At 43.5% G+C, this 21068-nt stretch overlaps 1 long non-coding RNA gene across 1 annotated transcript in view; it reads right to left on the bottom strand.

Annotated features, from left to right (window-relative positions):
* Positions 1 to 21068, bottom strand: part of LOC112547006 (uncharacterized) — a 70937-nt gene that overhangs the window by 10829 nt on the left and 39040 nt on the right. Inside the window, exon 2 of the long non-coding RNA XR_016350550.1 lies at positions 8064 to 8150. This is a non-coding gene — a long non-coding RNA (uncharacterized LOC112547006). The remainder of the gene's footprint in view (positions 1 to 8063; positions 8151 to 21068) is intronic.

Here is a 21068-nt window from a genome sequence, read left to right as displayed (position 1 = left end):
ACTGCACATGTGCAGCCTGTGCAGAATCTCCAATCAAAGGTGCAGCCTTACACCAACATCTGGAGCCAAGCACCCACAGGAACATCTCTAGAAGAAGAAACAGAGCTTCTCTTGATAGGATGTTACAATTAATTTCTATGGATTTGCCAGCAGAAGCCACTCATATGGGAAACACTCTATATTCCACCCTTCACTACTCCAATCATTAGTGCTTCTTATTAATAACAAAGAAATATATTATTACAAGTAGTTATTCAACACTCACTTGTCCAGTCCACAGCTGTTACTTTTTGGATGGGCTAAAGATGCATTAGAAATGGAACATGAAGTTCAGACTCCAAGGACAAAGGTAGATGAGCTGAAAAGTCAAGCACCAGCAAATCCTTGCATTCTTTAAATAAGCACTCACTGCTATTGTTATATAGTCATCCACTTTGCCCCCCAGAGTTATATTGTGATTTTTAATGTTAATGTAACAAGAAGTGCCCAAAAGGTGCAGAATAAAGCAGCCTCTATTAGTCTTTCATAAATAGAGACAACAGATTCTATTAGAGACATAAACTTCCCAGCATATGGTAGATTATAGCATATCGAAGCACTGGCAATTTCAATTATATGGCATTTGTCTTACTAAATCATAATCAATACCTGCCATTTCTAATGGGTAAATAATCATGCCATCCAACAAAAACAAATCCTGTCCAAAACTACAAATTAAAGAAGTAGAATACTTAAAATTAATTTTAACCAAATGTATTTTTTCCCCTGCAGCTGTTAATAAGTCCCAGGGCTGCAGCAAAATGAGAAAAAAATTCCACAGAATAATGATACTTCACTTTTGAGGGTGTAAATCAAGCATGACAAGGCTCATGCTCCAAATTATTGTAATACTTTTAACATTGCATTTACAGAAAACAGATGAAAAATTCTTAGCTATATTATCCAATCCTTCTGCAAAAATGAATACATTTTTATCAAAGAAATCATCATACAATGAAATCATGGGACTTCTGCCTTCCTTTTATTCTACATACAGAAGCACAGCTCATTATACTCTGCTAGCTACTCAAGCACTGTTTCAGCTAAGACCCTTAAGCATGTGACTAGCAAGAGGAGAATGAAGTGGGACAGCAAAAAGACCAATGTGAGAAATCTCTCTTCTTTCTGTAGGACTACTAGATTTCTTTCAAACATCTCTAGCATGTCTTGTCTTCATCTAGCTTACATCCCAATAGTTTTAATAGGCTTTCCGCAAGTTCAAATTCCATGCGGTTATATCAACATACATTTGCAGAGAAAATTGCTGCTACAGGTTTGGAACCATCAAATCTGGATTGAATGAATGAATATCAATCTATATGGTAGGTCTAAGGTAACGTGTGAGAATGATTTGTGTCATTTGAAAAAGCTTCCAAATCCATTAGACTGCATTTTACAGAGTTAGCCCCTTTAATTTGAACCTATCTTAGATTACCATCATTGTCTTGTCAGAAGGGAGAAAGAGACAGCTATCTAATATATATATATTTCAGAGAATTTGTCTTTTTGCGTTTGTCTGTGTGTCTGTTTTTCTATCCCTCAACCAGGGGACTTGTATCCCTCCCACCAGTTGTGCTCACTGCAGCTGCAGTGGCCATGGAGAGGCACTTCTCACCTGGCCCCAAGCTACTGTGGTGAGAGGGCTGGAGTTATCCTCTCTCCCCAGGGCAGCCTGCATACTGAATCCTTCATACCCAGCCCCACATCAGAATAATTATTTAAATGAAGTAAAACAAAATGTATTTGAGTTAAGGACCCGAGCTATGCCAAGTAAATCTTCTATAACATTTATATTTAGCAAATGTAACTACAGGGTGGATTGTTCCAATCCAGGGAGTTTGCCAGACCAGAGGAGGTCAATGCTCCCCTACTGGCTGCCCTACTCCCTGGTTCCTCTCCCCTGGGCACCCAAGGCTGAGGCTCCCATCTTGCAGTCCTACTTGCTGCTGCCAGTCTCACTCGGCTGCTGCCAGCCACGCTACCACTGCGGATTTCCCCTAGTCTCTCTGGCCAGTGCTCCTCTGCTGCTGCTTGGCCTTGCAGCTGCTGGAAATTCCCTACACCACCTGTCCCCTGATATATGACATGGGATTCCCCAGCTGGGGCACCTGGCCACCCCAACCCACTGCTGCTGAGTATTTCCCAGGGTTCCATGGCCGGGGCCGCCTGGCTGCCACCAGCCCCACTTCCTGGGCCCATCCTGCTCCTGCTGGGTTCCCAGGGCTCCGCAGCTGCTGCCTGGGCCAACTAACACCAAGGCTTCCCTGGCTGGGGTTGAGGGATTGGGGCTCCCCATTCTCTGCCTGGATCCACTGACTCCAGGGTTCTCCAGCCGGGACCAGGGTTCCCAAGCCACTACCTATCTCAGCCACTACTGACCCAGCCAGGGCTTTTCAGCTCTGTGTTCTCCCAGCTGGCTCCCACTCTTGGCCTCCAGCATTCTTTGGTCCAGCAACATCCATGGGCCTGCCAGACCACAGAGAATCTCCTTTGTCCAAAATCTTAGTCCCAGCCCCACCTTCATACTTTTTAACATGGAAATTGTTAGTCTAATATTTCCTATTGAGCTTAAAATACTCTTCCTTTATCCAATGAAGATTGAGAGCAAAAAAAGTCCCTTATATGAAGAAGTGTGTATCAGAGTGCTGGCCCCTTCAGGGGAATCAGGGACCAGTCTACCTGTCACAGGATCCTGTAAGAGACAATGAAGGATGATGCACACTGGGGATTTACCTCAGCATAGCTACATCTCTCAGCACTGAAAAACCTGCATGCCTGAGAGATGTAGCTATATGGAGAGTTACACTGAGCTCAAGGAGGTGGCATTAGCTACTGAGACAGGAGAACTCTTCTTATCATTGTTGTGAGTGTCCACACTGAAGTACTTTCATTTCAAGAGTATATGTACCCTGAGTCAAGTCAACCTACCTGGAAGTAATGAAATCTATTCATGGCTGATTAGTGGCTAATTAGCCAGTGTGCCTGAAAAAAAATCATTAGGACTCAGCAAAAGTGACTCCTGAGCAGAGAAACTGCTAGGACAGAGTATCAGAGCATCAGAACCAAGAGCCTTTAAAGTATGCTCCTAGAAAACAAAGCTCCTCTACGGGCTTGTCTTCACTGCCTTAGATCGATGCTGTGATGGTCAGTCTTCCAGCGTTCAATTTATCAGGACTAGTAAAGACACACTAAATCAAATGCTAAGAGCACCCCCATTGACCATGACTCCTCGCAGTCATGAGGATTATGGAAAATCAATGAAAGTGTTTCTTCTGTCAATGTCCTGCTTTGGGGCTGCCCCAGACTATTGATGCAAGGTAGATCGACTACAATTACACAATTGTCATAGCTGGAATTTCGTATCTTGTATTGATTTTTCTCCACCAGTGAACTCCTGGCCTTAAAAAGAAAAACTCCCAGAGATGATAGAAACACTTCCTGAACCACTGCAGAATCCTGGGGAGGCACAGCTGGTTGCAGAAAGAGGCAGCAAGTGAATGCTGCAAGGACTAAAGGCAAAGACCAAAATGATCCCAGCTTTGGGAAGGAAAACGGAGGAATCTAGAGCCAAGGAGAGTGAGGTGCTCAAGCAACAGTGAAATGCTGGAGGACAGAGAAGAGAGAGACTTTATTTTTGAATATCTGAATTTACATAAAGTAGACTCAGCAGGGGACTTTTGTTTGCGATGTGGAGCTCTATAAGGAGAACTGAAGAGGCTGAGAAAAAGGGGAGAGCACCTACAGCATTAAACTTGGCCAGGAGGTACAATAGAAGGGATATCTCCTGTGACATGGTGCAATCTATTGAAATCATAGACGTTATACCAAGACAAAAGACCTATATTTGTTAGCCCCCTTGGACTATTAGCACTCAATATATTGCATTATTGAAGTAAATCAATGAAATCTAAATAAGTCAGATAAAACAAGAAGAATAGTAAGAGGTTGTATAGTGTCTTTAAATATCCTCTTATCTCTTCACCCCTTATGCAATACATTTTTACTGACAGTAAATTTTGTTATATTGGAAAAAAAATCACTGAAACTTTATAAACATACAAAACTCAAGCTTGTTTCTGTTACACGTAAAAGCTATGGATTATTCATTTTGCCTGTCAAATATGATATACGCTTATTATTGGGGTATTGTAAATAAGTCACTAAGAAATAACCTCTCATTTTGTTATGGAGTCATTTGAATTTCTTTTAGAAAACATACCAGTCTTTGTTTATGTTTGCTCCCAATGGAAATGCCTATCTTTAAAATTTGCATGTAAAACACTTCCAATTTACTAAACCAAGGAACTGAAGCCATTTTCCTTCTTTTGTTTTGTTTATGTCTTGCTTTATGTGATTACCATTCGTGACCAGAATCAAACTATGGCTGACCATTATATGACCTAGTAGCACAATGTTGTGCAAACCATTTACTGAGGATCCTTAGCTGTGTAAGGGTGGCTACTCTGTTTCTAAATTAATTAAAAGACTTTTGAAGTCAAATCTCACAGCTATATAAAATCACTCTTTAATTTAGAAGCCTGTTAGACATGGTGAGTTTAAAGCCACTCTTACTGGCACATAGAAAGATAATTTATACCTGCTCTTTAGAGGAAAATCAGCCCCAAGGGAGTGCAGATAGTGCCCTGCTTTGCTCTATTTATTGAAAAAAACCTTTAAGGTGGAAACTCAAAGGAGCCCAAGTGAGACATTTTGCATTGAAAGTCATTGGGAGTTGGATGCATAAAATTCTTTAAGTACATCAGAAGCAAGAAGCCTGCTAACCAGCCAATGGGGCTACTGGATGATTGAGATGCTAACAGAGCACTCAAGGAGGATAAACCATTGTGGAGAAACTAAATGAATCTTTGCACCATTCTTCATGGCTAAGGATAGGAGGAAAATTCCTAAACCTGGTCCATTATTTTTAGGTGACAAATTTGAGGAATTGTCCCAGATTGAGGTGTCATTAAAGGTGGTTTGCTGCAAACCAACACATTAACAGTAGTAAGTTACTTGAACCAGATGATATTTTTGCTGACGAGTTATAAAGAACCTCAAATTTGAAATAGCAAAACTGCTAACTGTCATATGTAACCCATAATTTAAATCAGCTGCTGTACCAGATGACTGGCAAATAGCTATCATGATGCCAATTTTTAAAAAAGATTTCAGAGGCTATCCTGACAATTATAGGCTAGTAAGCCTAATATCAGTACCTGATTGAAACTGCAGTAAAGAATAGAATTTTCAAATATATAGATGAGCACAAACTGTTGTGGAACAGCCAGCATGCTTTTTATAAAAGGAAATCATGCCAATCTACTAAATTCTTTGAAGGGGTCAACAATCATGTGGAAAAGGAGGAACCAGTTGATATAGTATACTTAGATTTTCAGAAAGCCTTTGACAAGTTTCCTCTTTAATAAATACAGGACTATATAGCACTTTAAAGACTAACAAGATGGTTTATTAGATTATGAGCTTTCATGGGCCAGACCCACTTCCTCAGATCAAATAGTGGAAGAAAATAGTCACAACCATATATACCAAAGGATACAATTTAAAAAATGAACATATATGAAAAGGACAAATCAAATTTCAGAACAGAAGGAGGATGCGGGGGGTGGGGAGAAAGGTAAATGTCTGTGAGCTAATGATATTGGAGGTGATAATAGGGGAAGCTATCTTTAATGGGTTCCCCAATTATCACCTCTAATATCACAACATGAAAGTATTACTAAGCAGTTTTAAAACAAGTAAAACGGAGTATTATTTTACTTAATGCACAATCTACCTGTGGAACTCTTTGCCAAAAGACCTTGCAAAAGCAAAGACAATAATGGGTTAAAAAAAGAACTGTGTAAATTCCTGGAGGATAATTCCATCCATGGCAATTAGATAAGAGGGGCAGAAATGCAAAACCATGCTCCAAAGTATGCCTAGCCTCTGTTTACCAGAATCTGGGAATGGACAACATGGGATGGATCACTTAATAATTACCTATTCTGTTAACTTCCTCTGAACCATCTAGCATTGGTCACTGTTAGAAGATGGGATACTGCAATAGATGAACTATTGGTCTGACCCAATGTGGATGTTCTTGTGTTCCTGTGTAACTCCACTGGGAAATTCTCACATGTAAGCTTCTGATCCTGTCCCAGAGAAAGTGCAAGAATGACTCTTATGAACCCTCAACTTCTAGTGCAAACTCCATAGAATTTCCACCAACAAAGTTGTCAAAGCACTATGCTGATTCACCTACTTGTCCACAAAAGGAATAGGTTCTGTACTAGAAATGGTAGAAGGCTATTAACTGAGTATACCTTTGTTACATGCAAACACTTCACAATTCTGCAAAGCTACACAAATGTATTCAGTTGGTTCCCTGTCTCTAGAGATACCTCGTACAACCATAATCTGTATGATTTAGATCAGACACCTTATTTGTAATCTTAGGAAAGTTACTCTTTGGGTGACAGTGCAACCATCAAGTTCTAACTCAAGAAAACAGGAGCAAATACAACAAATTATATGCATGCGTCACTTGCATGTATACTAACAGTACACGCTATTAAGCTTATATGGCACATTTAAGACCTTCCAGAACTAAAGCAAAAAATAGCGCTGTATTGCTACCACTGGCTCAGCTCAGTAATAGGAACATTGAAAACACTCACACAGACAGGACTCCAGATGGTTGCTAGCATTTTAAGCGCCATGTCATCTAATCTTGCTCTAAGCAGGGCTACCTATCATGGTGCTTAAAATGTCAGTGCCAGCCAGGGCCTCGTCTGTAATGGTGCTTCCACAATTGCTACCCTTGGTGGAGTAGCAGCAAGTGATGGAAACTTTAGAAACAAATTCTTAATGTTCAGGACGCCACAAACATTTTTTTTTTAATTTTAGCTTATGAGTAGTTGGGCTGGAAGTGACTGTTTGCTCAAGAAAACATGTGAGTTATTTGACTACTCACATGTAGGCAGTAGCTTAAATTTCAAATGCTCAACATCATTGTGAGTAAACATTTCTAAGAGACAGTCTTAATTTAAATACACATTCTAGGGGAAAAAATCAATTAGTTTACGGATATGTGGTAGATAAAAACAGACTAAATTCTTCATATTACTCAGCTGTCATTACATATTGTCACATATCAATATAAGTACACTTTATAGGTATAGACACAGATACCCTTTATGTATGTAAATACAAATAAATACAAATGACAACACCATGACAAGCTGCTATATAAAGCATAGTAGTAGCCAATACAAGAGGTTTTCTAGGTTTTTAAAAATAATAAATCATTGTAAAGTAAGTGTGATGTAATTTTCAGTCATGATTTTAGCTGTAATTGTGCTAATGGGAATTGTTTCAAAAGGCAGGGAAGCTTGAAGAGGAATTGCTTATTGTTAATGGATAATAGACTGAGAAGAGATCATAAATTCAAAGATACAACAAGCGTACAGTTAAATGCTAAGGTTTTTTTCCCATTAAACATCAATACAATTCAAAAATACAGTTTTAAAATTTACTGATTAGTTTTCAAAGTGATAAAAGAACTTTGCAATATTTTTATGCTGTCGGCTTTTACACACCTGACTACACCGGCTGCCACTTTTTCAAAGGAACATCTGGTTCATTAATGTCTAGAACTGTAGTATACAAGCATAAATGCTCATATAAAGGGAAACAGGGCTGTGAAATTGCAAGCTTCTTCTTAGGAAGTGCCTTTTGGACACCAATATGTGATTTTAAATTATATTTTTGCATCCTATTATCAAGATAAAAACCTGCCAGTAAATACAGTATCTGAATTCCACCAACCCCATACTTGTAAAATGTAGTCTTAGGCTATGTCTTCATTGCACAGGTAGCTTAGCATGGTTAGTGTCTCCCCACTGTGGCAATGGTGATGTCCTATATGCTGGGCTGGATGTCTAGTAGTTGGCCTCTGGTTCTTTGAGCCGCTTTAAACTGGGCCTCCCTGTGAATTCATTCAGTGTGTTCTAGAACTCTCTTACCTTGGTACCTTTGCAGAAGTGCTCTTATGCGTCTTCTTGACATCTCACCTCAGTTTCACCAAGAGGTTGGTGTCAGCTTTAGGCCAACTGCCAATACACAAAAAAATATTCTTGGATGACATGTCTGTTTTAAAGCCATCAAATGCAGCAGAAATTCACAGGCAAACATGGGGTTAAAATGTTACACTGATGAAGGGAGGAGTTAAAGAAAATTTGGCTCAGGTGGAGTTGTGAATTCGGATTCGAGGACTAACAGCACACCTTCTAGCTTGACAAGCCTATATGCTCATTGAAAGATGAAGTGGTTACCCACCAGGGCTGAGGCAAGAATGTTCCTGCAAGCTTGAGCATAAAACAACTGGTTAGAGGTTTTTCTGTGTGAGAACCAACAGGGAATTCGGGACAACACCTGAACTAAATCATGGGATAACTTTGCAGCGAAGATAAATTTTTATAGACTAAGGGTATGTCTACACTACAGAGGGTTTTTTTTTTCAGAAAATGGCCATTTTCTGAAACATTCAATTACGTCCACACTGCAATCGCGTTCTTTCAGAAGAAAATCGAAAGAACAGAGGAGTTTTTCCAACACTGGTAAACTTCTTTCTATGAGGAAGAAGCCTTTTTCTGAAAAAGCTTTTTCGGAAAAAGGCATGTGTGGACGGGGAAGAGGGAGTTCTTTCTAAAGAAGAGGAAAAAGAAAAAAGTACAGGTGTCCTAGTGGCCACTTCATCCATAGTAATCACAACTTAAATTCGACATAACATCCCAGGCCCACTGAAGACAGTCATTTAAAAATTGATGTCAGGGGGAGCCAAAGGGACAAATACTGCTCACTTTCACTTCGGTAGAACATAAGTAGAGCAAGCAGGATTTGGTGTAGGGGTGGGATACACATTTACAGGAACCAAAAGACTGAAATCTTCATGAGGTTAACTCAACCTTCATGTGTTCAAGGATTTGTGCATGGACTTTATAGCTCCCATAACACTATTTATAAGAATAGAATTTCTCTCAATCTCTTTGGACAGTTTCCTCACTGGGAATACTATCCTGTAAAGCAACATCCAGCTCAGTTCAGTAATGCTGTAAAAAACTTTATCTTTATCTCTAGCTGGACTAAGTCACAGCATCATTTTTTGTATCTGGGCCTATAACATTTGCACCTACAATTTTGCATCTGAAAAAAGACTTGTGCTTCTAGCATCCTAATCTGTGCCTGAAAACAGGAGGTTACAGGCACAGGGTTCCTGATTTATGACATTTAATGTTTTCTCAGGAAGAGGCTAGAGTTTTTAGACACACATAAGACCATCCTGTGAATCTGTACCTTCATAAGAGGATGTTCTGTCTTTTCACAGCTGCTTTTCACTCAAAAAACCCACTAACTTAGCATTAAAGTAAAAATTAAGTATCGTGAACAAATTGCCTATACTGTAGTAGAGACATAATACATCATATATGTTTAAGTTTAATGCTGTACCAAATGTAAACGGCACTAGAAGAATTCTTCAAATTTATTTGGCTAACAAATCATAATTGAAATGATAGAGATGTCTCTCGAGCAGAGTTGCATCTGCAGAAGATCCTGGATGGGCATTAATACATAACCTCAAATACATGGCAACCTTAATTTTGCCATTTCCTAAATTGTGAGTGCCATTTTTAAAACACTTCAGAGATAGAAAACACCAACGTTCAAGCTTTATCTGCTGCAGCAGCAATATATTTGGCAGACAGGACTTCTTTGCCCTTTTAATACTGTGATGTTCTTGAGGTAAATCCTGGCAAAAGAGAACAGACCACAGAATGCAAGGCATTGGATTTAATTTTGTGAGAAGAATGGAATACCTAAAAGAGCGCTGGAATACTCCACGTTGACAACTGACAGAGATGTATTGATTCAATGTACTACCTCAGAATTTTGTAATTAAAAAGGCAGACAGCCTATCTAGCTGCTATCATCTGAGGAGACAGAAGCCCAATTTTTAATGAAATATTTTTACAGTTTTGTGTTCCATTTGAGAACATTTGCTTCTTTGGAAATGTTTGAGCTCTACTGCAAATGTTAAAAGAGAGAGACGTATAGCTGGCCAGGAAGTGATTTATATATGTAAACAAATGGTAAAGGGTCAGATTTTGATCCTTGCTCAGGGACCTTTGCCTGGGAGTAAGGGGTCATAAGGTGAGGCCTGCTGACAAGGGGTGAGGCTAAGGGAGCAAATGCCCAGATACTCGGGCTATTTAAAATAGATTGGTGGCCCACAGTTACCGCTGCTGCTGCTGCTAGTGGCATAGTGGGGCTGAGGCAGACTTCTTGCCCACCTTCACTCTGCACCACTCCCAGAAGAAGCCAACAAGTCCCAGCTTGGGGGAGAACTATCAGTTTGCACTGCTGCTAGCCCAAGTGCCAACTCTGCAACTCCCATGAGGCTGGCAGCGGTATGCTGATACCCTCTGGCTCTTCCACCTTGGAGCCAATGTCAGAGGTGTGTGTTTGTCACTTTCAGGAGCTGTCGGAGGTAAGCACCAAGCCCCTGCATCCAAACTCCCTTCCAGAGTCTATACACTGCCACCCTATCTGCACCTAAACCTCCTTCCCAGTCTGGTGAAAAATGAGTGAGGATAGGGGGGAAATAAGTGACAGAGGGAGGGAAGAAGGGAGGGAGGGAGCAAGGGCAGAGCCTCACAGAAGAGGTAGGGCAGAGGGGGTAAGAGTCTTCTGGTTTGTGCAATGAGATACTTGGCAACCCCACTGCAAGGGCAGAAACCAGCCCAGCCGGCAGCTCTCTGGACATCCATCAGCACAGGTGCAGCACTGCCCAAAAGTAAGGCAGAATGCACAGGGGCCTGTTGACTGTTCTGCCCCAGGGCCAGGAATTGCTGTCAGTAGGTCTGCATAAGGTGCTTCCTTACTGTGCTGCTACTCTCCTTCCCCCACAGACAGCAGGAGTCCCATCCCCTCCCCTCAGTATGCAGCCCACAAAGATGGAGTAGGAGAGGAAGTGTGCCAGGGAAAGGGCGGATGCTTAATTCCCCTCTGGAACAAATGGGAAGCAGCAAGTGAATTGTAAATGAGTCACCAATCTGGTACAACTTGTTGCCCCTTACTTTGTGCAAGCTGAATTTTGCTAACCTCACAGTAATTATTTTATTTATTGCCCGTTCCGCAATACATTCATGTCAAACAAACTGAAACTCACTAGATAATTCTCCTTAGTATAATAATCTATTAAAGAACAAGAATCATAATATCAAGGTAAAACACTGAGGTGTTATGTTACTTTGCTGAGAAATGAGAAGAAATCATCATTTTGTATAGGAGAATTTGAATCAGTTGGATGTAAATTAGCAAGGTTCTAGCTTACAACAAAAAAAATAAAAGGTAAAGGCGAGACTAGACATAGGGGACTAAATAGTTAGGTACACCAGCCAGGGAAAGGCTAGCTGTTCTATAATTCTTACCCATCAGCTGAAATCCCCAACTTTGGTTTCTAAGATATCTCTTTTTAGCTCCAGCTTTTACTAAGTGATCTGGTGATCTTCCTGGAGTATCAGGATCCTGTAGCTCACTGAAAGAGATTCCTTTAAAAATTCAACTTTCAAGGGTCTCAGTATGTCTAGATAGCTGTTTGTTCACATTTCTACACCAGGATTTGCTTTAATGTATATCTTCTGCCTTCCTACATCCTGTTAAAAGTATAATACGCTACATTTAGCTGTAAATTATCTTGTCTTACTGGCCCAGACTCCACTATCAGATAAGCTTGCATTTGCCTATTTAAATTCACAGCACCACCATTATTTGGCTTTTGTGGAGGGCTGCAATGTGCTTTCAGATACCTTATGTATAACAAATCAAATTAAATTCTAGATTTTAAGTTGCAAGATAAAAATCTTCACATCATGCCAATGTTAAAACTAAAGCTATTTCTTATAATTTACCTATCTCCTACCCTACAGTAACCTAATTCAATTAGTCTTTGAAAGTGCACACTGGTTTGGAATTTTAATCTTGATTTAGGTTTCTGCTGGCAAAACTTGCACAGATTAATCTAGTATTAGAATTCTGATATTTACACTAGTGTAAACAAATAATAAAATGTGACTAAGCAGCTGCTTTCTCTTTAGTTCCTATGCAAATGAAAGCTAAGGGCTTATCCACGTTAGACTTCCTGTTCAATTACACAGCTCAGAGTTAGTTTGTGTGTGTATGGGGAAGAGGAGTGTTACGTTAAAACTGCCTTCAGCTGGCATTAGTCCCAGTACCTTCTTCTGCTTCTATGGGACTTTTCATTCCTATAGCTGTCAAATTAGTGACAGTTCAGTATGGCTTGTTGATGAGTACTCTCAAAAAAAAGTAGAAACCAAGCTGAAAATATGTGATCTCATTTTTTTTACTTCTTACACTGTTCTGAGCTGTCATGCTAGATCTATTTCTTTCTAGCATTTCAAGGTAGGATGAATACTATGGTGGGTCGAAGAGGTTCAAGGCCAAGTTCATTAAGTCAACCTGTTAATCCTCTCCATGAATTGTGAACTATTTCTTATGAGACTTTGCACAATAGATTTTCTAATACCCTTAATGAAAATCTAATCTGAGCTAAAGGTTTTTCAAAGATTTTGATTAAAAAAATCATCAAAGGGTTGGGAGGGTAACTGAAGGTCTGAACTTGTAGCAGTTCTAAGCAAGAAAACTCACTCTGAGGCTCAAACTGAAGTTCAAACTGAGTTTTCATTTAAGATTTCCAATTGCTGCAGCTCTACCAGATTCAGTAACAGTAAATGTTAATGGTGGCACTTTAATACAGATCACTTGCTGAACAGCTGATGAACAGTTTTTACCTCTGTGTCATCTAATATTTATTCAGAACCTGGTTGGACAACATGATGCTAAAAATCATAGATTCATAGAATCATAGAAGACTAGAACTGGAAGGGACCTCAAGAGGTCATCAAGTCTAGTCCCCTGAACTCATGGCAGGATCAAGCACCATCTATAATGGTTATGTGTAATGCTTCGTTAAAGGAGCGGCACTAGTGATGGTGCTACAATGAGTAAAAGTGAGGGTGTATATAGCAGCCCTGATACAATTTGCCAGAGTTAGTCCCTGGTGGGCCACCAGACATGTTATTTACCTGCATGTCCACAAGTATGACCACCAGTAGCTCCCATTGGCCTGGGTTCACCATTCCTGGTCAATGGGAACTGCGGGAAGTGGTGTCCCAGTTTGTGCCACTTCCCAGAACTCTCATTGTTTATGGCCAACGACAGCTACAAGTAGCTATACTTACAGAGGCACAGGTAACTAAAACATCTGGTGGCCTGCTAGGGACTCACCCTGGTGATCCACGTCCAGCCCAAAAGCCGCTTATTGGCCACTCTGGTGGATACAATACAGCTACAGCTATGCCACTAAAGTGTGAAGACTCCTTATATTGTCAGAAGGGCTTTTAGCGATGGGTGGGAGAGGTGAGTGCAGGTTATCACCTTCTCTGAGATGTGGTAGCTAGGTTAACTATTCTTCCATCTCCCTCAGTGGGCCAACAGTGGGGTTGACCCTCCTGTAATTTTTTTTACAGCTCTGAGTGATCTATCTAGGTTGACCCTATTTTTTTAGGTGGAGAAAAGAATTAAGGAAATCCTGAGTGTAGAGACAGCTTTTGAGACTGTGGGTATGTCTACACATCAAAGTTAATTCAAAACAACAGCTGTTATCGAATTAACTTTAATAGTGTCTACACAGGCAAACCACTATTTTGAAATAAAATCGAAATAGCGGAGTGCTTGTTTCAAATTTGGTAAACCTCATTCTATGAGGAATAACACCAAAGTCAAAATAGCTACATCAAAATAAGCGCTGTATAGATGCTTATTTCGAAATAGGGGACCTCCAGCCTTTCCCAAGGTGCCCTGATGGCCACTCTGAGCCAAACCAGGAAAACTCTTCTGCTCCCTCCCCCCCCCACACACACCCACCAGCCCCAGAGCCCTTAAAGGGGTAGAGTCTCTTTGGCCACAGGGCCTGTGCCAGCTCCAGGTCTGCCAGGCCAGAGCCTGCAAGCGCTGCCCCTGACCCAGTTGCCAGCATGAGCCAGCCAGCCAGCCAGCCAGCCCTCCACTGCTCCCCAGGAGCAGTCTGGCAGCTCCCAGGAGCCTGTTAGAGGCTAGAATAGGCGGGTGTCTTCCTGGTCCAGTGCGGAGATCATTGACCTCATTTAGGTTTGGGGGGATGCCTCCAACATCCACGATCTCCACACTAGACACAGGAATGTGGCTGTCTACAGACGTATGGCTGACAGCCTGGCCACGTGCACACCCAGGAGCAGGTGCACATGAAGATAAAGGAGCTGAGGCAAGCCTATGCCAGGGCCACAGGGGGCAGCTCCCAACCAGGACAGACCCAGACCTGTTCCCCTACTTTGAGGCCCTGAACCACATCTTGTGGGGGGGGTGGACGGTCCGTGCCCCCCAAGTGGTCATCAACCCTGGGGCAGAGTGGGATGAAGAGAAGGAGTATGATGGCCAGGAGTCACAGGAGCCTGGAGGGAGAGTGGCACTCACCATGGACCCCCAAGGCATACCAGCAGCACTATCACTGGTTTCTTTCAAGGCCGGGGAGACCTCAACATGTGAGTGCCATCATTGTCCCCTTATGCAGGGCGGGGGGAGAGAAGGAGCCCAGGGACCGTGCGTGTGGGCCTTGCTGAGCACGGATCACGCAGCAACCTGTGCATGTGCCTTGCCAGCCAGGGCATGTGGCCCCGGCTGGCTGCCACACAGGGGTGCTGGCCCGTTACCCACACAAATGTATGTATGAAGGCACATAACATGGTCCGTACCCTGGGGAGGGATGGCACAATGCCTTTCTTCCACAAGCCCCCTCTACGCAGAGGCAGGGCACATCCTCCTCCTACCCCCCACACACACATCCTGTATACAGCACAGGGGCATAGGTACAGTCCCAAGCCAGCTCACACTCCTGGGGATAGCAGGACATGATCGTGCGGAGACCTGCTGTCCTCACCTTGCAGAGGGGGACTGGGCTTCACCCACTGTGTCCTCAGGGATAACTGACCACCTCTCTGGTTTCTCCACAGCTGCACCAGCTGCAAGTGCAGGGCGCACCATCTCACCCAGGACATCTTCCCGCACCCGGGCCAGCAGGCGCACCCGGAACTAGGAGGGATAGCAGCGGCAGCACCTGGGGTTACTGCAAAGGCTGGTCCACAGCCAGGAGCACTGGGTGCAGAAAGACCTTCTGCTGTGGCAGGAGAGCTTGCGGGAGCTGCGTGACCAGGGCCATGCCATCCGTGACCACCTGCAGACGATGGTGCAGAGATTGCTGCCTGCTGCCGCTCCATCTATTGCTCCTCCTCCCACTCCTGCTCCACCTCCCACTTCTTCCTCCCACCCCCCGCTACCCCCTCCATACCCACTCACCCCCGGGGTTGCTGAGGCCCCCACACCCTCAGTGCCGGCAAAAGCCCTAACCCTGAGCTTCTCCTTCCCCTTCCTCCCCTTGCTACCTCCTTCCAGCTCCCTGCTCCCAGGTTTTCCCCTCCTTCTCTCCCCCTCGCTTCTCCCCACCCCAGTTATAGTCAATAAAGAGATTTTGGTTTTGGCAACACATGTATTTTTATTTGACATCAGGAACAGGGGTTAGGGAGGGAAAGTGGAGGGACATGAGGGTGGAATAAGGCACAAGGCCCCAGTGGGGCACGCCAGGGAGACTTCACTCCTCCTCCATCTGGAAGCTTTCTGGCGGGGTCTCCTGATACTGGTAGCCCCCCGATGGGCCTCCAGGCTGGTAGCCATGCAGGACTGCACATACAGGCCAGCCAAGTGGTCGGACTCTGCCATCCAGCCTGGCAGGAAAGCCTTCCCCTTCCGCTCACACAAATTGTGCGGCACATAGCATGCCACCACCACGTGCGGAATATTCCTCTCTGAGAGGTCGAGGCGGGTGAGGAGGCATTGAAATTGGGCCTTCAGCCATCCGAAGGCCCCTTCCACCACAATGCAGGCCCTGCTGAGCCTGGCATTAAAGGTGTCCCATGTAGGGCTTCATGAGCCAGGGTTGTAGTGGGTAGGCCACGTCCCCCACCAGGCACACAGGCATGTCCACGTCCCTGACCCTGATGTGGCAGTCAGGGAAGAAGGTCCCAGCGTGCAGCCTCTGGCACACGGAAGAGTTGCGGTACACTCGTGCATCATGTGCTTTGCCAGACCAGCCCACGTTGATGTCCAGAAAGTGGCCCCAGTGGTCATACACGGCCTGTAGGATGATCGAGAAGTACCCCTTTCGGTTAATGTAGAAGGAGGCCTGCTGTTCTGGTGCACGGATGAGGATGTGCATCCCATTGATTGCCCCCCCACAGTTGGGGAAGCCAAGGGCACCAAACCCCTCAATGACTGCGTCCACATCAGTGAGGCAGAGGACTCTGCGGAGCAGCACTCAATTAATGGCCTTGACCACCTGCAGAGGGACACAGAAAACCACAGAGAGTCACTGGGGTGCCAGAATGGCTGAGAGTGCTCCTTCGCCCGCCACTGCCCCGTGTCCCCTCCCCAGGAGCAACCCCCCTCCGAAATCCTGGCCACAGCGGGCAGTCTGTAATGTGGCTGGGACAGACCAAACCCTCCCGTGGAGGGGACTTGCACTCCCTCCCACCTAGGACAGCCCATCCCCTCCTTACACCTCCCTACCCCGCCACAGTGGCCGGAGACTGCCATACCTGCATGAGCACTGCTCCAATGGTGGATCTCCCCATGCTGAACTGGTTCCCCATAGATCGGTAGCTATCCAGTGTGGAGAGCTTCCAGAGGGTGATGGCCACATGCTTGTGGAAGGGAATGGTGGACCTCATGTGTATGTCCCGTTGCCACAGAGCAGGGGCGAGCCACGCACAGAGCTTGAGGAAGGTGTCCTTCTTCATCCTGAAATTCTGGGTCCATTGTTGATGTGCTCCAGGATGATGTGGCCCCACCAGTCGCTGCTGGTGTCCAGACACCAGATGCGGCGGGGCACACTGGTGTCTGGCCACTGCTCCTCCACAGCCCTCAGGGGGGGTCCAGAAGAGGACCTGGGGGTTGGGCTGCTGCTGAAGCTGCCAGGCTTGCAGCAAGACATCCAAAATGAGCACCAGAGTGCCCAGAGGCAGCTCTGGCTCCATGATGCTGAGTGCTGTGATGGCCTGAGTCAGGGCAACCAAAGCAATCAAAGAAAAACATGCTTTACTGTCCCTCTTCAAGGTAGGCAAGCAAGCTGGAAAACCTGAGAACCATCTGTCCAGGGGGGGTCCCTTTAAGCACAAGCCTCAGATAGCCTCAAACAGCAGCCACACAAAGCAACTCCTGACCCAATGCCCTGCTGGAACTGGTTTCAGCTGGCCTTAAATGCAATTCAGCATCCAATCAGAGTGGATGCACTATTTCGAAATAGCAAAATTCTATTTAAAAATGCATTTTATTGAATGCATAGTTAAATGAATTAACTATTTTGAAATAAGATATTTCGAAATAACGCTGTAGTGTAGACATAACGTATATGATGAGACCCAGAAATTTTGTAAAATTATGTACTATCAATCTGTCAGCATCTTCATCTTCAGCACCTACTATGCTTTACTCAGACTGCTCACCATCTCTCTCTCTCTCTGCTCTCTCAAACTGCCAATTAACCATTCTCAAATCTTCATAATTATATGAATTTTTTGAGTTATATCACCAATGAGCAAAGTGCTGTTGTGTAAGTAAGGGGGGGAATCTTGTATGATACTAAATAAGTGAGTACATTCAAAGTTCTTTGTAGCTAAATCATACAATATGCAGTGTGGTTGCCAATGGATAAATGGTGGAGTAATTATCCAGAGGAACTTTTCAAGACTGGTTCTAAGCTATTCTGCCTGTCAGTGCCCTAAGCAGCTAATACATAAGCCGGGTATATCCAGTCATAGGCTCTCTCATGCCATACACCCTATCATCTGGCCTTGACTTCTATGCTGGCAGCAGGGTGGTGACACAATATGTAAACACTGCCTGTAGACACCAGAACATCCCCCTGCACTGGGACCATCCTCTCGTAGCTATGCTGGCTTCAGGGTCATAACATGCTGTTGGTCAGTTCACTGCACTAGGACAGGAGTCACCAATTCATTGACTGTGATCAGCTGGCTGATCCTGGAGCCTCTGCCTGATGATCAAAATTTCCAGGCCATTCAGACAGGCTGCCTGCTGGCTGCAAGTTTGTCTCTGTGCTCTTATTGGAGGGAAGGGACAGCATGTCTCTGCAAGCTGTCCACACCTGCAGCTCCCACTGGCCAGAAGCTGGCCAATGGGAAACAGGAGGACAGTGCTGGGGGCAGGGGCAGCAGGTAGAGACATATTGCCCCTCCTTCCTCCCAGGGGAGTAGAGATGAACCTGCTGCCGACCACTTCTGGGCACGCAGCCCATCTGAGCCCTGCTTAGTGCTGCAGGCTGGAACCCGCCTGGACTAAGTGCCTCTCAGCCTGCGCCTCACATCTCCTCTTGTACCTTTGTCCTAGCCCTGACCACTCTTGCAGAGCCAACACCTCCACCCTCACCTCAATACTATGCCCCACCTTGGAGCCCCCTCCCAGAGCCAGCATCCTGCATCCCAACATTGTACCTCAGCCTGGAGCCCACTCCTGCACCAAACTTTCTCCCAGAGCCCACAGCCCTTACCTCTTCCTGTTCCCCAACCCTTTGCCCCAGCCCAGAGCCTGCACCCTGTGCCCCCAATCCAATGAAAATGAGTGAGAGTGGGGGAGAGCAAGTGATGGGGGGGGAATGAACTGGGCAGGGCCTCGGAGAAGTGATGGGGCCTGAGTGAACAAGCAGGGTAGACTCTGGGTTGCCCTGAAATTTAAAAAATTATCTTGGGCATAAAGAGATTGGAGACCACTGTACTAGAGGATATGGCCCTGGTATGAGCAAGGATGACCCATATTTATTATTACTGTATAGCAAATACCCATTAGCAGCAAAATGGCAGTTCTCTGACTTGCATGTGAATTTTTTTTTTCAGTAAAATGAAAGCAAGAGCAAAATTTTTGTTTGTTTGCTTATTAGTTTGTTTCCAACTCAGCAAAAACCACTGACTTGTGGAAAGAATTCATGTTCCCCATGTCGTTCATCCAAATACAATGATACGAGCCCAATAAAAGACATCAAAGAGAAGTACACCTTTATTACAGCGCACACTTTGGGTCAAATTCAGTTGTGAAGTAACTTCATGGAAATAAACGATGTTTAAAAAGTTACAGCAGGGATGAGCTCAAGCTCTTTATTTTAAAGGTACTTAAGAGAAATGGTCAGAAAGACTGTGTTTGAAACCCTTTAGTTATGCTTTTTATAGCTTTCCTCTGCAATCTATGTACATAGAGGATTTTTGTACATCTGCTAATTTGTGACTAACCATATTCAACAAAGAAAAAAGCATGCTGATAAAACACCACATGGGTATACACTATCCCTAGGAGGAGCCTCAACCCTGTGCCCCAGATGTTTGCAAAAATAAAATTTGCAAAATAATTATCTCAAACACAATTAGTTTTGCCAATAAAGTTACAGCAGCCACCTTGTAGTTTTATAGGACTTTTCCCCCAAAGCTCATTTTGGAAGGATCCCTGAATACATTTTCAATTGATTTTAATTTCATCCTATCATAAGATGATTCATTGCTGCATATATGCATGCACTGAAGCGCAATCAGTTCAAATATTTGTAGGCTTCATGCAAATACTGCAGGGAAATAAGATATTGTATATCATCTGAGAGGTATCAGATTAGATTTCCAGACTTCTCTCTTTTTGGACTGATCCTTTCATTTTAACTGAAAACCATGTAGCAAATTAGCCATACTCTGTGTCAAAGTACCAATTTTCTCTCCGCATGTGTCAAATGAATTTTTCAAGAATTTATCCACTATGCTAACTCTAGCACTTCAGACAACTTTTCTGGAGGAAGACGACACAATTTGACTATTGTGCATATCCTGTATACTTTTTAAAAGACATGAATTTGCAACTGAGGTATCATTTCCACAATTTTTATTAATGAAAACGGAAAAATAATAGCCTGCTACGACATGTTAGCTACCTGAATATTATGGCAAGGTATATCAAAGATTTTGATAAATTAGAATGACTCACTCAAATCAATATATAGTGAGATTCAATAGAAAAAGATGTCAAATGGTTGATGTCGTAAAGAACAAACAAATGCACAAATAAAGAATCGGATACAGAGTCTTTGTTCAGTCCTTAATCTGTAAAGTCCCATTGAAAAATCCACTGATTTTGCTTGAGGATTGACTGAGTTAAAATTGAGGAAGGCTCTTGGATTTTCACTATGAATAGGCTATCTACACAGTAGTGCCACAGAAAAGGATCAACATGTCATAGTGGATAATAAAGTGAATATGAGTCAACAATGAGACACTGTCACATAAAAAGCAAATGCTATTTGGATCGCACCATAAGCATATAAAATAAGCAAGATTATCCAACCCCACTCAGCATTGATTAGACCTCAGTCAGAGCTGTGCATATGTTTGGAGCAGCACACTTAATAAGAGGCAGACAGATTGGAGAGCATTCAGAGAAAAACAATATCAGTGATAGAAGGTTTGGAAAACAAGAGCTGTAGTCTGAAGAAAAGCTATGTATTAAAAAAAGCTGTATACAGACACAAGAAACAGAGCAAGCTGCTAAGGGAGGGGTTTTTTTGCATCAAAGACATTGGTACAGTCTAGGATAGGTTAGAACAAATTATATTAGGGATGTTTTAGGGAATAATAAAAAGTTGTCCGACCTTGAGGCGGAGACATTCAACAGATGGTTCACTTCTATGCTTTTGAAATCAAGTTATTAGACTCTTAAGCAGTCCATGCATCTTAAAAGAGGCCACAGCTCAGCTCAACAGCCAGCTTGCTCACCCCATCCCCCAGCCAATAATGCAATATTCACAATGAACTCCG

The sequence above is a fragment of the Pelodiscus sinensis genome, chromosome 12 (genome assembly GCF_052426305.1).
Source record: "Pelodiscus sinensis isolate ZL-2025 chromosome 12, ASM5242630v1, whole genome shotgun sequence".
In the NCBI taxonomy this organism is placed as follows: Eukaryota; Metazoa; Chordata; order Testudines; family Trionychidae; genus Pelodiscus; species Pelodiscus sinensis.
Note: the sequence above shows the minus strand (reverse complement) of the source record. Positions and strands in the feature narration are given on the sequence as shown.